The sequence below is a fragment of the Tachyglossus aculeatus genome, chromosome 7 (assembly GCF_015852505.1).
Source record: "Tachyglossus aculeatus isolate mTacAcu1 chromosome 7, mTacAcu1.pri, whole genome shotgun sequence".
Taxonomy (NCBI): Eukaryota; Metazoa; Chordata; class Mammalia; order Monotremata; family Tachyglossidae; genus Tachyglossus; species Tachyglossus aculeatus.
Window position 1 is genome coordinate 26,309,990 of NC_052072.1, and position 12,189 is coordinate 26,322,178.

Sequence of the window (12,189 nt, forward strand, 5' to 3'; positions counted from 1 at the left end):
TGGAGAGGGCAGGGAGGATTTTAGTGTTGTTATAAAGGTTGAATCTAATCTAATCAATGGCATTTACTGAGTGCTTACTAGGTGCAGAGCTCTGTATGAAGGACTTGGGAGAGTGCAAACCAACAGGATTTGGTGACAGATTGATGATGTGGATTGAATGAGAGAGATGACTGAAGGTTAATGTCAAGGTTACAGACTTGTGAGACAGGGAGGATGGTGGTAATGGGAAACAGGGGGAGGATAGGGTTTGTTTGAGAAGATAAAGAGTTCTGTTTTGGACATGTTAAATTTGAGGTGTCGGTGGGACATCCAAGTAGAGATGTCCGGAAGGCAGCAGGAAATATGAGATGGGCCTGGAAGCCAGAGGACCTGGATTCTAATCCCAGCTCCACCATTTGTCTGCTGTGTGACCTTGGGCAAGTCACTTGACTTCTCTGTGCCTCGGTCACCTCATCTGTAAAATGGGAATAAAGGCTGTGAGCCCCACATGGGACATAGACTGTACCCAACCTGATTAGCTTGAACCTACCCTGGAGCTCAATAATAGTAATAGTAATTATGGTATTTGTTGAGTGCTTACTATGTACCAGGCACTGTACTAAATGCTGGGAAGAATACAAGAAAATTGGGTTGGACACGGTCCCAATCCCACATGGGGCTCACAGTTTCAACCCCCATTTTACAGAAGAGGTAAACGAGGCCCAGAGAAATGAAGTGACTTGCCCAAGATCACATATCAGACAAGTGGTGGAGGTGGGATTAGAATAATAATAATAATAATAATAATAATAATAATAATAATAATAATAATGGTATTTGTTAGGCGCTTACTATGTGCCTAACACTGTTCTAAGCACCAGGGTAGTTACAAGGTAATCAGGTTGTCCCACTTGGGGATCACAGTCTTAATCCTCATTTTATAGAAGAGGTTGCTGAGGCACAGAGAAGGTAAGTGACTTGCCCAAGATCACACAGCAGATAAATAGTGGAGTGGGATTAGAACCCATGACCTTATGACTTCCAAGCCTGTGCTGTATCCATACTTAACAAATACCATGCAAAGAAAAAGAGGCTGCAAAGAAGGAGAAAGACCAGGACTGCATGTTTTGTTTAGTTGTCTGACTCCCCCTTCTAGACCGTGAGCCCATTGTTGGGTAGGGACCGTCTCTATATGTTGCTGACTTGTACTTCCCAACCGCTTAGTACAGTGCTCTGCACACAGTAAGTGCTCAATAAATATGATTGAATGAAATGAATGAATCTGCATTAGAGATGGTACTTGAAGCCACGGGAGCAAATGAGTTCCCCAAGGGAATGGGTGTAGATGGGGAACAGAAGTGGACACAGAACCAAGCCTTGAGGGACTCCCACAGATAGGGTTTGGGAGGCAAAGGAGGAGCCCATGAAAAAGACTGAGAAAGATCACCCAGAAAGGACAGTGACAGTAAAGGCAGGGTTGGATCATGTTTCCAGGAGAAGGGGATGGACCAAGGTGTCGGACACAGCTGAGGGATCAAGTAGAATTAGCGTGGAAAGGAGGCCACTGGATTTGGAAAGAAGGAGAGCATTGGTGACCTTAGAGAGGGCTGCTTCTGCAGAGTGAAGGGGGCAGAAGCCAGGTGGCAGAGGGGTAAAAGAGAGAACTGTAGGAGAGAAAGTGGAGGCAGCAGGTGTAGTAAACTCTTTCAAGGAGTTTGGAGAGGAATGGTGGGAGGGAGATGTGGTCATAACTGGAGGGAGCCATGGGGTCAAGAGAGGGGTTTTTTTAAGGATAGAGGATAGCAGAACATGTTTTAAGGCAGCTGGGGAGAAAGCCATCAGTGAGTGAATGGTTGAAGTTGGCAATCAGGGAGGGGAGAAGGAAGGGGGTCCAACTTGTGCTTCCCAAGTGCTTAGTAATAATAATAATAATAATAATAATAATAATGGTATTTGTTAAGTGCTAAGCGCAGAGCACTGTACTAAGTGCTTGGGAAGTACAAGTTGGTAACATAAAGAGACGGTCCCTACCCAATAGCGGGCTCACAGTCTAGAAGGGGGAGGCAGACAACAAAACAACACATATTAACAAAATAAAATAAATAGAATAGTAAATATGTACAAGTAAAATAGAGTAATAAATCTGTGAGAAGAGAAGAGAAGAGAAGAGAAGAGAAGAGAAGAGAAGAGAAGAGAAGAGAAGAGAAGAGAAGAGAAGAGAAGAGAAGAGAAGCAGCTTGGCGCAATGGAAAGAGCTCGGGCTTTGGAGTCAGAGGTCATGGGTTCAAATTCCGGCTCCACCAATTGTCAGCTGTGTGACTTTGGGCAAGTAACTTCACTTCTCTGGGCCTCAGTTACCTCATCTGTAAAATGGGGATTAAGACTGTGAGCCCCCCCATGGGACAACCTCCCCAGCGCTTAGTACAGTGCTTTGCACATAGTAAGCGCTTAATAAATGCCATCATTATTATTATTCCAGTCTCAATCCGCATTTCTAGATGGGGTCACAGGCCCAGAGAAGAGAATAATAAAGTACAGTGCTCTGCACACAGTAAGTGCTCAATAAATACAATTGAATGAATGAATGAACTGTTTTGATAATGTGTGAAGGGATGAAGTTGGAAGCGCAGGTGGAGGAGCTAGATTTTGAGAGGACGCAAGAGAACTCCTCTTGAAATACTGCTGGGAAATATTGGAGAATTGAAGAGCCGCAGTAAGAGAGAGGGGCTGGAGAGGAGAAGGGGAGATTTTAGGGAGAACACACCTGATTATTTCAATTTTCTCAGTAAAATATGTGGCCAGGTCATTGGGGAAAGAGATTGCAGGGAGGCGGGGAGACAGAGGATTTGAGGAAGAAGTTAAACACCTGAAACAACTGGTGAGGACAATAGATAAAGCTTGTCCCATCCCTTTCATAATAACCCTTCCAGAGTCTTGACTGTACCCTTAAACACTTGAAATTCACCCCACCCCACCTTCAGCCCCACAGCACTTATGTATCTCTTAGCTCACCTCGCTACTCTCCTACTAGAGAAGCAGTGTGGCTCAGTGGAAAGAGCCAGGCTTTGGAGTCAGAGGTCAAGGGTTCAAACCCCTGCTCCGCCAAATGTCAGCTGTATGACTTTGGGCAAGTCACTTACCTTCTCTGTGCCTCAGTTACCTCATCTGTAAAATGGGGATTAAGACTGTGAGCCCCCCGTGGGACAACCTGATCACCTTGTAACCTCCCCAGCGCTTAGAACAGCGCTTTGCAGATAGTACGTGTTTAATATATACCATTATTATTGTTATTATTACTACAACCCAGGCCACACACTTCACTCTTCTAATGCTAACCTTCTCACTGTACCTTGATCTCGCTTATCTCATCACCTACCCCTAGCCCACATCCTGCCTCTGGACTGAAATGCCCTCGCTCCTCAAATCTGACAAGTAATTACTCTCCCCCACCCACCCTTAAAGTCTTATTGAAGGCCCATCTCCACCAAGAGGCCTTCCCAGATTAAGCCCCTCCTTTCCTCTTCTCGAGTCCATTCTGCATCACTCTGACTTGCTCCTTTCTTTCTTCCCCTCTTCCAGCCCCACAGCACTTACAGACGTCTCTGTAATTTATTTATTTGTATTGATAACTGTCTCCCCCTGTCTAGACTATAAGCTTGTTGTGAGCAGGGAATGTGTCTGTTTATTGTTGTATTGTACTTTCCCAAGTGCTTAGTACAGTGCTCTGCACACAGTAAGTGCTCAATAAATACAATTGAAGGAATGAATGAATGAAAGGATGAACATATCCGCAATTTACTTATTTATTTTAATGTCTCTCTCCCCTTATAGACTGTAAGCTCCTTGTAGGCAGGGAACTTGTCTACCAACGTTGTTGTATTGTATTTTCCCAAGCGCTTAGTACAATGCTCTGCACACAGTAAGTGCTCAATACATACCAATGACTGATCGGTTGATTGATCGATTCATTCAATCATATTTATTGAGCACTTACTCTGTGCAGAGCATTGTACTAAGCACTTGGGAGAGTACGGTATAACAATAAACAGACCCATTCCCTGCCCACAACAAGCTTACAGTCTAGATGACAGTTAACCAACCCCCAGACATTTGCCAGCCTGGAAGTGGGGACACCCGAGGGAGCACCACCTTGACAGATATAACACCACATTTGTTAGGGCGGGCCCGCAGCTTAAAATAAATTACATCATAGGAAAGTTCATGCCACTTCATCCAAGCCTCCAAACCTGCTTCATTTTTCAGGAGCGCCCCTGACTCCCCTCCATGCTGAGAGGCGTTGTGTCCCCCTCCCAGATCCCTGCTAACAGGGCCGACGTTTCTAACTCAGGAGGAGGGAGCGTGGATGTTGTCGGACTTTCCACCACCACCACCCCTCTGATGAGGATCTCTGGGGCCGCTGCTTCCCTCAAATACCTATGGAAACCAGTGCCTCTCAGCGTCTTGTTGCAGCTGTGATGACCACTAGGTCCATTTCTGTATAAATATAATGTCCCACCTTCACCACCTTGGGGTACCAATGAGTGAAGGCAGGGGATTAGACGAGTGACCACAGAGGCCTCCTTCTGTCTGAGGAGTTAATGATTTTAGGAGGAAAGCTGCCCCCAGGAAAAGCTCTCCCGTGGGAGCAGAGGGCGGGATAGATATTGATGAAGTCCCAAGCCGGGGAAAGGTCACAGAGGTCAATTGCTTTCACAGAGTCTCTCCCCCAGGTACCGTCCCAACAAGTGATAGGGCAGAAGGAGCAGAGGGTTCGAGCAGGACAGCGGCTGTGACAGTCGAGGAGGGGTCAGACTGAATAAGCTGGCGGGAAGGGAAGATCCTTCCAGCAAACGCCGTGCTCTCAGAATGTTCCTGTAATGCTAATCTTTTCACTGTGCCTCAATTTTGCCGCCGAACCCCTAGCCCACATCCTGCCTCTGGCCTGGAACGTTCTCCCTCCTCAAATCCGACAAATTACTCTCCCCCCACTTCAAATACTTATTGAAAGCACATCTCCATGAGGCCTTCCCAGACAAGGCCCTCCTTTCCTCTTCTCCCAACTCCCTTCTGTGTTGCTCTGACTTGTTCCCTTGGATCTTTCCCCTTCTCAGATTCACCGCACTTATATTCATATCTGTACCTTATTTATTTGTATTGATGCCTGTCTCCCCCCACTTAGACTGTAAGCTCAATATGGGTAGGGATTGTGTCTGTTTATTGTTGCATTGTACTCTCCCAAGTGCTTAGTAAGTGTTCTGCACACAGTAAGCACTCAATAAATATGATTGAATTTATTTATTTGTTCATTTATTTTATGTATATTCATGTCTGTCTCCCCCCTAGACTGCAAATTCGTTGCTGGAAGGGAAAGTATCTCCCAGCTCTGTTGTATTGTATGCTTTCAAGCATTTAGTGCAGTGACAGTAAACTCTCAGTAAATATGATTGATTGATTGAGTCACGTGGGGCAGCAGTCTCCCAATGGTTCATTCAACCATATTTATTGAGCACTTACTGTGTGCAGAGCACTGTACTAAGCGCTTGGAAAGTATAATACAGCAATAAAGAGAGACAATCCCTGCCCATAATGGGCTTACAGTCTAGTGGGGGGTAGACAGACATTAAAACAAGTAAACAGACATCAATATAAATAAATAGAATTATAGATATATACATATATACATAAGTGCTGTGGGGTGGGTGGGAGAGCAAAGGGAATGAGTCGAGGTGATGTGGAAGGGAGGGGGAGCTGAGGAAGAAAGAGCTTAGTCTGGGAAGGCCTCTTGGAGGAGGTGCAACTTCAATAGGGCTTTGAAGGGGGGACGAGTGATTGTTTGGCAGATTTGAGGAGGGAGGGCGTTCCAGGACAGAGGTAGGATGTGGTTCAGGGGTTGGCGGCGGGACAGGTGAGATCGAGGCACAGTGAGAAGGTTAGCACCAGAGAAGCAGAGTGTGCAGGGTAGGATGTAGGAGAGAAGGAAGGTGAGGTAAGAAGGGGTAAAGTGATGGAGAGCTTTAAAGCCATTAGTGAGGAGTTTTTGTTTGATCCAGAGGTTGATAGGCAACAAAGATCCAAGGCCTGTAAGGAATAGAAAGGAAATCTTCAGCCAGGAGAAGTGAGAAGAAACCTGGAAGAGGGGAGATGGGGAATATTTACATTCCTTGTTACTCTTTTGTGATAGTTTCAGAAATGTGATGTGTGCAAATGAATAGAATCTGATTCGAAATGAAAATGGTCAATAGACCGGTAATGCGGAGCAGAGAGAACGAATGTGGGTGAGGAATGTCATTCTAGATGCTGAAGGACCTCCCGTTCGTACGGTACCCTGGAAAAATCTCTTTGGTGAGTAATGCCTTGGAGAACAAAGGAAACTGGAGATGGGGAGGAAGATGGAGTTCCTAGGCAAGAGGCACAATACTTCACAGAGAGGACAAGTGACTATTATAGAGCCGGGCAAGGGGGTGGAAGAGAAAGTCAGGGCTGTTCCAGGCCCCCTGGACTCTGGCTTTCCACAATTGGCGAAGAGCAGCGGGCCCTAGTGGATTAGAGCACCGGCCCGGGAGTCAGGAGGACCTGAGTTCTATTCCCTGCTCTGCCACTTATCTGCTGTGTGACCTTGGGCAAGTCACTTCACTTCTCTGGGCCTCAGTTACCTCATCTGTGAAATCGAGAGTGAAACTGTGAGCCCCTTGTAGGACATGGACGGTGCCCAATCTGATTAACGTGTATCTACCACACAGATTAGTATAGTGCCTGGCACAAAGTAAGCGCTTAACAAATATCATTAAAAGAAAAAACTGGTTGCAGGCAGGAAGTAGAGTGCCTTGCTTAAGCTTAATCAATCACTGAATCAGTCTATGGACTGTTGAGTGTGAGCTGAGCAGCACACTGGGCACTTGGGGGAGTCCATTAGAGTTATCAGGGGTTGGGAATCAGAGGACCCAGGTTTCAAACCTGGCTCTGTCACCTGCCTGCTCACTTGACTTCTCTGGGCCTCAGTTTCCTCAGCTGTAAATATAGATTCAATACCTGTACTTCCTCGTAGCTAGTCCAATGAGTCCAATGAGGGATCAAGGACTACGTTCTGCCTGATGATCTTGTATCTACCCCCAGCACTTGGGCCAGAGTTTAGCACATAATAGGAACTTAGCAAATACAATTATTGTTATTAGATGTGATCCCTGCCCTCAAAAAAGTCTAGCAAGGGAGATGGTCACTACCATATATCACAAATAGGAGGAAATAAGAGACGATATAAGAGGTTAACATGGGTGCTTCAGGGAGTTGTGGGTAAAGTGTTTAGGGGGCACTGGGAGCTGGGGGATATAAGGTAGGGAAATTAAAAATTAATCAGGAAAGGCCTCCTGGAGGAGATAATGATTTGAGAAAGGCTTTGAAGATGGGGAGAGCTGTGGACCGCAGGTTATGAAGGGTGAGGTAGCTTCAAGAAGGAGGATGGATGTGAGCAATCGTTATCATCAATGGTATTGAGTGTTTTCTCTGTGCAAAGCACTGTTTTAAGCACTTGGGAGAGTATGATGGGGTTGGAAGATGTGTTCCCTTCCCCCAACAAGCTTACAGTCTAGAGGAATGCATCAGCAGCGGAAGAGAAAATATCAAGGCACAGTGAGATTGAGAAGAATGAAGCGTGCAAGCTCAGGCCTAGTGGGTGAAGAGAGTGGATACATAGGAGGCGTCTAAAAACCAACTTTGTACTTGGATGGGGAGAGGAATAGGTATCCGTTGGAGATTTCTGGGGAGAGGCAGGATGTGTGCTGCTGAAGGGAGCTGGGTGCATGCTTCTTTGTGATTATTTCTTCCTCCTTTACATAAAAATGTGACTCGTTTGATCAACCGCAGTGACGGTGGCAATATGAAGAGCCTGGGCTGACCAGTCACGGATGGTCTCATGGACCATAGAATCATGGCCATGAATCTTGTGACATAGGCATCATCACTAAGTCCTAGTCATTGCACACCTTGGTGGGAACAGACCCCAATTAATCAATCATTTATTCATTTCATCATATTTGAGTGTTACTGTGTGCAGAGCACTGTACTAAGCACTTGGGAGAGTACAGTATAACAGAGTTGGCAAATGCATTCCCTGCTCACGGCAAGCTTTACCCCAAGATCCCAGGTGACTTGAGGAAGACGAAGAGTTCCAGCAATTTGGTGGTCTGATAAAGCAGCATGCTGTAGTGGACAGGGTATGGATATAGAAGTTGGAAGACACTGGTTCTAGTCCTCGCTCTGCCACTCGCCTGCTGGGTAACCTTGGGCAAGTCACTTAACCTTTCAGGGCCTCAGCTGCCCCATCCACAAAATGGGGATGATAGTATTTGCCTTTCCCCACCTCACAAGGATGCTTTGAGGACAAAAATGAATATGAAAGCACAACATAAATTCAAGATATTATAAGAGCACCTCACCACATCCCAGATGACTCTGTGGGTCATCTATGGGGGTGGGACAGGAGGGGAACCAGGACTTTAAACTGGCCCTGGGTGGGGCCTCGCAGCCTGTTTTAGGTCAAGGGCAACCAGAGTGGGCCACCAGTCCTGGTGGGGGGGGGAAGGCTGGGGGGAGCAGAGAGGGGTCTGGAGGGATGGCATGGGGCAGGGGAGCAGGTGGGAGAAAAAAAAGGATGAAATCGAGGGTCTGTGACTGCTGCCGTAATCATGGTACAGGCTCAGAGGACGTTTCGAGAAGCAGCATGGCTTAGTGGAAAGAGTACGGGCTTGGGAGTCAGAGGTCACGGATTCTAATTCCGTCTCTGCCATTTATCAACTGTGTGACTTTGAGCAAATTGCTTAACTTCTCTGTGCCTCAGTTACCTCATCTGTAAAATGGGGATTAAAACTGTGAGCCCCACGTGGGACAACCTGATTACCCTGTATCTACCCCCGGGCTTAGAACAGTGCTTGGCACAGAGTAAGCGCTTAACAAATACCATCACTGTCATTGTTATTATTAGAGGGGCAACCAGCAACTGAACGGTGCTGGGGAGTTTAGGAGGGAAGAATCAGTTGCCTCCTGGCACCTCGGAGCCTCCATCCCTGTTCTTCCTTGTGGAGCTTGGGGAGGGGCTGAGCTGGCCACTAAGACGTTAAGGGGCACAGATGTTCAGGTGGGTGGCCTGAAGCAGCGTGGCTCAGTGGAAAAGTGGCACGGGCTTTGGTGTCAGAGGTCATGGGTTCAAATCCCGGCTCCGCCAATTGTCAGCTGTGTGACTTTGGGCAAATCACTTAACTTCTCTGTGCCTCAATGACCTCATCTGTAAAATGGGGATTAAGACTGTGAGCGCCCCGTGGGACAACCTGATCACCTTGTAACCTCCCCAGCTCTTAGAACAGTGCTTTGCACATAGTAAGCGTTTAATAGGCGCTTAGTCCGGTGCTCTGCACACAGTAAGCGCTCAATAAGTACGTCCTGTCCCCTCCTCCAGGAGGCCTTCCCAGACTGAGCCCCTTCCTTCCTCTCCCCCTTGCCCCCCTCTCCATCCCCCCATCTTACCTCCTTCCCTTCCCCACAGCACCTGCATATATGTATGTATGTTTGTACATATTTATTACTCTATTTATTTTCCTTGTACATATCTATTCTATTTATTTTATTTTGTTAGTATGTTTGGTTTTGTTCTCTGTCTCCCCCTTTTAGACTGCAAGCCCACTGTTGGGTAGGGACTGTCTCTCTATGTTGCCAACTTGTACTTCCCAAGCGCTTAGTACAGTGCTCTGCACACAGGAAACGTTCAATAATTGATTGATTGATTGAATAAATACGATTGAATGAACGGATGGCTGAGGCTGGTGGAAGGAAAGGGGGGAGGCGGAGGGGACGGGACAGGCGAGGGGAGGCAGAGAAAAAGGAGGAGGGGGCTGGAGGCAGGGGTGGATAGAGTTTGCCTCTCCCCACTTCCCAAGGATGCTGCGAGTCTGTGAGCCCCGTCTCTACCTGTGGCCCATTTGTCCTTCTCAAGCGCTTAGTCCAGTGTCCCGCACACCGTGAGCGCTCAATAAATACATTGGCGTGGATTGCGTGAATGAAATGCGAGGACCACAGAATGAACCGGGTAGTAGGAAAGAAAGCACAACCTCCATCGCAGATATTCGAAGAGCAGCTGCCCACCGCCCGGAGGCCTCGTCTGTGGGAGGGGGAGGAGGGGGCGGGCCGTGCGGGGCGGAGCGGGGCGGAGAGGAGAGAAGCCGGGGCCGGGCTGCGGGCTGGGGTCCCCTGGGGCTCCCGCAGCCTCCGGCGGGCCAACAGCTGGGGGTCCAAAGCGGCGTGGACTTGGAAGGCCAGGGGCGCGGGGCTCCTGGAGGCTCCCACGGTGAGTCCCCAGCCCGGGCCCCCCGATCCGGGGGCAAGGGGGAGCACTGGAGGGGCCCTGGGGAGCAGGGGGGAGCGTTGCGGGAGCACTCGAGGAGCACGGGGGGCATCGCAGGAGTCCTGGGAAGACGGGGAGCGGGGAGGAGCATCAGGGAGCATTGGGAAGCCCTGGGGAGCCCTGGGGAGCGTGGGGGAGCACTCGAGGAGCACGGGGGGCATCGCAGGAGTCCCGGGAAGACGGGGAGCAGGGAGGAGCAGGGAGGAACATCAGGGAGCATTGGGGAGCACTTCGGAGCACTGCAGACTGTGAACCCACTGTTGGGTAGGGACTGGCTCTATGTGTTGCCAGCTTGGACTTCCCAAGCGCCTAGTACAGTGCTCCGCACACAGTAAGCGCTCAATAAATACGATTGATTGATTGATTGATTGATTGATTGATTGAAGGAGGGCTGGGGAGCACGGAGAGCATTGCAGGAGGCCTGGGAGCACTGAGGAGCCCTGGGGAGCATCGGGGAGCACTGAGGAGCATCGGGAAGCACTGGGGAGCACTGCAGGAGCCCTAGGGAGCACCAGGGAGCACTGCAGGAGCGCTGGGGAGCATGGGGGCACTGCAGGATCCTTGGGGAGCATGGGGAATACTGAGGGGTCCTGGGGAGCACTGATGAGACTTGGGGAGCAAGGGGAGCACCGAGGAGCACGGAGCGCCCTGGGGAGCACTGATGAGCCTTGGGGAAGCATGGAGAGCCCTGAGGATCCCGGGGGAGCAGTGAGGAGCACTGCGAAGCATCGGGGAGCCCTGGGGAGCATGAGGAGCACTAGGGAGCATCGGGGAGTATTGCGGAGCCCTGGGGAGCGGCTGCTACAGAGCCGGCCCGGGAGAGAGAAGGGGGCCCAACTGTGAGCCCACTGTTGGGTAGGGACTGTCTCTATATGTTGCCAATTTGTACTCCCCAAGCGCTTAGTACAGTGCTCTGCACATAGTAAGCGCTCAGTAAATACGATTGATGATGATGATGATGATGGCTCGGAGACGGTGCGGGGCCCCGGGCCGGGCCAGCATCGCGGGGTCGGCAGCGGGAGGGGGGGAGAAATGGGGATTCCGACTCTCCCGAAGCCCCCCTTGATCCCCCCGAAACTCCCTCGGCCTTTCCCGGGCCCGCTTCCCCCTCTCCCCTCCCCAGCTGGCTGTTTTCCTGAGTGGGGGGTCTCCCGGAGGGGGCTGGGGGAGAATAGGGGCCAGGCGGGATCGTGGTTAACCCCTTGGCAACTGGACTTGCAGCTGGTCACTGTTGCCCGGCAGGAAGGGATGCTTTTAAAGGGACGTCAGGGTGATAAAGAAGGGAGAGGGTGGGCTAAGGTTGGAGAGGAGGGGGGAAGAGACGTGAAAAGACTCAGTCTCCCTCCCAGGCGGACCCCTCAAGCCCCAGGGGGTCGAGGGTGTGTCTCCAAAGACCCAGAAAGGACGACAGAAAGAGTAGGGGAGGGAGAAGGGTTGGGAGTGGGCAGGGGGACTGGTGAGGGTGGGAATGAGAGGGCTCTTTACCCACTGGGGAGGGAGTGGGGAGAGGCTGGGGGCTTAGGAAGATGGTGAGCCAGGAGCTATGGACTACAGGTGGTCAGGCTGTCCTGCAGAATGGAGAATGGGGAGGGGGCTCTCTGCCCTCTTGCCCCCCCGACTGCAGGCTTCGAAGGGGAGTCGAGCAGGAGCCGTGAGCCTGGGCCTGGGGTCTGTGAAGGGAGTCAGGATGACTGTCCTGGGCTGGCCCTCTGCCTAGCCTCCCTGCCCCCACGAAGACCCTAAAGGAGGAAGAAAACATGTCCTGGCTGTGTGCTAGGCTCCTCCGTCTAGGACGCCCACCTTTTGGAACCTACACGGCT

General features: G+C 50.0%; 1 protein-coding gene across 2 annotated transcripts in view; it reads left to right on the top strand.

Annotated features, from left to right (window-relative positions):
• The first annotated feature begins 10,247 nt into the window (after positions 1-10,247).
• The window catches only part of LRRN2 (leucine rich repeat neuronal 2), an 85,677-nt gene continuing 83,735 nt past the window's right edge, over positions 10,248-12,189 (top strand). Inside the window, exon 1 of one of the 2 annotated variants that reach the window (XM_038749756.1) lies at positions 10,248-10,312. The gene's annotated coding sequence lies outside the window, so the exon portion shown is untranslated. The remainder of the gene's footprint in view (positions 10,313-12,189) is intronic. The other variant, XM_038749753.1, reaches the window with a different exon arrangement.